The sequence below is a fragment of the Homarus americanus genome, unplaced genomic scaffold (assembly GCF_018991925.1).
Source record: "Homarus americanus isolate GMGI-L3 unplaced genomic scaffold, GMGI_Hamer_2.0 scaffold11022, whole genome shotgun sequence".
Taxonomy (NCBI): Eukaryota; Metazoa; Arthropoda; class Malacostraca; order Decapoda; family Nephropidae; genus Homarus; species Homarus americanus.
This window is the reverse complement of record NW_024737068.1, coordinates 13,564,801-13,568,775: the sequence shown is the minus strand read 5'-3', so window position 1 is coordinate 13,568,775 and position 3,975 is coordinate 13,564,801.

The following is a 3,975-nucleotide window of genomic DNA, read 5'->3' as shown; positions in this document are numbered from 1 at the left end:
GACACACACACACAGTAGTTACGGAGACTCACGGGAGAAATGAAGACAAATGTGCTTATATATTAATAAAAGTCTGATATAATGTTCTACATGTTGTATTATATTTGTCTTAATTTACTGTGAGCATTAAATAATTTTGTTCTACATAATAGCAACTCGGTTATATTTTAGACGATGTTATGACGATAAATATATTAGTCGCAAATTTCCACTGAGGAGCCTTGGTGTGGTAAACATTGCAGAAGCGTTCTGTGGAGACCTCCGCCCCAACACTTAGCTCTCCCTGGCGACACTGCTGCTCCGCGCCGTCCCGTCACCCTCGCTGACGGTAATGTTGGCACAGAAACTTACACCCGACACTTCACACCTCTATCACCTCAACACCAACATCTGTAATAGTCTGTGAACTTAAGATAAAAAAACTTGTGCGAGGAAGACTAAAAACATTCCTCACAATGAGGAAAAACAAAAAGGATGAATGCTACGTACTTAATACTTATTAAAAACCGCATTAACCTAGAAGTTGTTCTCAAAGACATCAAGTGACCTTGTCTTCGATCCAATTGTGACCAAAAGTATATTATTACCCCAGGCTGCACCCAATAAGTACAAAATGTTTTATTGAAGTAATCCATTATTTTTTTTCAGATACGGTAGTTAATGCGGTAAATACACACACAATGACCCGACACATAACTAAAGCCAACCCGGCGTCGCTATATATATATATATATATATATATATATATATATATATATATATATATATATATATATATATATATATATATATATATATATATATATATATATATATATATATATATATATATATATATGTATGTATAAGTCTTTAACGCTATTTTAACAAACACTGCCTCCCTCCGAATGTCAACAGATATAATGTACGCCGGGTTTTCTAGTAACACAAAAACAAAGAATACATCCATTCACTCCTTTGGCTCTTGACTCCCTGACCGTACTCTCACATATCTGCTAACCACATTAACACACCACCCGCCCTCTCACCCATCTCCACCCACCCTCCCACTCATCCCCCACCAACCTTCCTTCTGTCTCACCACTTATGCCAACACCAGGTGACATCGTAATTCACTGTTAATTAGTTCCCTCAACACCTGAGTCATATGAAACTGTTATGACCGGTTGCTTTATGTTCATTAATGTTCATCCTCGCCCTCGTGAACAACTAATAAATAAAAACACAGAACTTGGCACACTAAACCGGGTTCGACGTCACCAGCCCTACACACCTTCCCCAACCCCCTACCTCTCACCTCGCCTCAGTCTTCACGTCTTATGCTCTTCTTATGTCTTCCCGTCCTTCTTTTCACGTCTGTCTCCTTCACTTTACATCAACTCCCTTCTCCTCCTCGTTCCCTTCCTCGCACGTATTACCTATCCATCTCTTCCTATCCCCATTCGCCCCTTCCGTCCCATCTTACCCCACGTCAGCCCTTACCATCTCTCTCACCCTCGTTTGCCTCTGCCATCCCTTTCTTCCTCCCCTTCATTGGTAATCCCGCTAAACCTTCCACTTTCCCCCTCTACTCCTCCTAACCCCAATCCCCCACCTACAAACCCCACTCCCTACCTCCTCTTCATCATTGCTACCCCCTCTCACTCCCCCGTCCCTAGCCGCCCTTAAATCCTGTCTTGGCTGACCCTAACCTGCCCTTCAAGACAACTACACCTCCTGGGATGTTGGAGAAAAGATTTATACCCGCCTCACACCTGCTACACCTCTCTCTTCCTCTTCCCCTTCATCTCCCCCCCCTCCTTTTGATCACTTCAGTGTGCTTCGGTCTCGCAAAAAGTGCAGAGTAAACAAGGTGAGAAGGCTGCCAACCTGGCCGAAAGCGACCACTCCACCCACTCCACCCACCCACCCACGCCAAGGGTGGAGGGGTGAAGGGGCCCAAGTACTTGACGGTGGTGGTAACGTCACGCGCAGTGGATGTTGACAGTCGAGAGTGATGGGTGAGACACGCAGCTGACTGTAGACTGAGACAGAGGTGAGAAGAGAGACAGATGCAAGAAGACATACTGAAGGACAAGAAGACAGATAAATAATAAACAAGGAAGTAAGGCAAGGGGAGGAGGAATAATAAGCAAGTACAAGACTACAAATGACAAACAGGACTAATTTAGAAAGCTAAGGACGAGAGAGGCACAGCTGAGGCGAGAGAAATTTGGACAGGTGTTAAGGTGATCCGCAAGGCCACTCTCCCCGGCCAATGGAAACCAAGTCGACACACTAACACACTCAACATAACATGAGATATTAAATTAAAATGTAGGTCATGAGTGTTAAAACAGGTAACATCTACACAATTAAAGCCTCTTATGTCACTTAAAAACGCTCCATATAGTAAAAACCATACCGTAAAATAATACAATGGGCCGTCACCACGCCTTCGGAATACACTTTAAGTTTCAATAGCTTATCACAACGCACTCGTACAACAACAACGACCACACACACACACACACACACACTATACAATGACTCAACCACAATCAAACACAATCCAACCCAAAACAACAACACACCCATGGCACGATAAACAAGTAAGGGTGCTACTATAGTCTACAGTCTACCGAGCTGGAGTTGGTCTACCGGGATATTTACACTGTAGACCGTAGACTAAAGTAGCACTCAAGTAAGAATGTCTCTTACCTCCCAACTCAACTTACGCCATACATTTTATAATATACCTCAGTGATCACCTGATAATTAGGAACCACAGCTTAGTTCACCTGAAGATAAACATCCCTAACGCTAACTCAACTTAACCTAACCAAACTTAACCTAACCTAGCCTCAAACCTAACTTAATCTCCCCAGGTAACATAAGGGTGTTAAATCTTGAGCTTGCAATCCGTAATAAGATACTCTACCCCTGACTTGGTGTTGGGTACTCCAGTTTGGGTGAAGGGGTGAGGCTTCGCACTCAACACACGACTTGGTGAAAAAAGTGTGTTTACGAGGTATCAGCGTGTGAGTAAACTGGCGTGAGTCTGGTCAGGAATAGGTGGAGGGCAAGTCTGACTGGTGGCGGACATCTCATGGAGGGGATAGTGTCTTAATATACTGCAGACGTGTGTGTGTGTGTGTGTGTGTGTGTGTATGTGTGTGTGTGTGTGTGTGTGTGCGTAAACTCCGCGCATATGAGTCAACGCAGACTGATTATATATTTTCGTGAGTTCTGTAAAGTAATCACAACCACAGAAACTAACACAATATATGCAAAAGAATTCAATATCATACACACACACACACACACACACACACACACACACACACACACACACACACACACACACATACATATATTATAAATATATATATATATATATATATATATATATATATATATATATATATATATATATATATATATATATATATATATATATATATATATATATATTTATATATATATATCCCTCCCCCCCAACATACTGCAGTGTATCAACGGGGACAGCTCGTGACAATTCAGTGCTTGTTGCTCCGTTTAATTTCTATTCTATCTGCCAAATAAATTGCATTGTCCTATTTTTTCCCTTCATCTCCCCTTTATCATATAACTGTTTATTCTGACTCGCCAACTGCCTTTTATTGTCGACTCTTTCACACGACACTCACACTTACGACAGAAGCACACAAAGTCTCGTTTACTTTTTTCCGTGTGTTCATTAACAAATGTTGCACCGCAGAGGTTCATGGTGGGGAGAGTTGACAACAAGTGAGGAGAACGGGTGAGAGATACTGACGAAGGAATATAGGAAAGAGAATTATTTCGGTAGGCCTACGCTATCGTCCTGATGGTAAAGCTAAGGTTAGGTTAGGTTACCTTGGTTTAGTTTAGCTTAGGTTAATTTAGTTTAGGTTAGGTTAATTTAGTTTAGTTTAGGTTAATTTAGTTTAGATTAGGTTAATTTAGTTTAGTTTA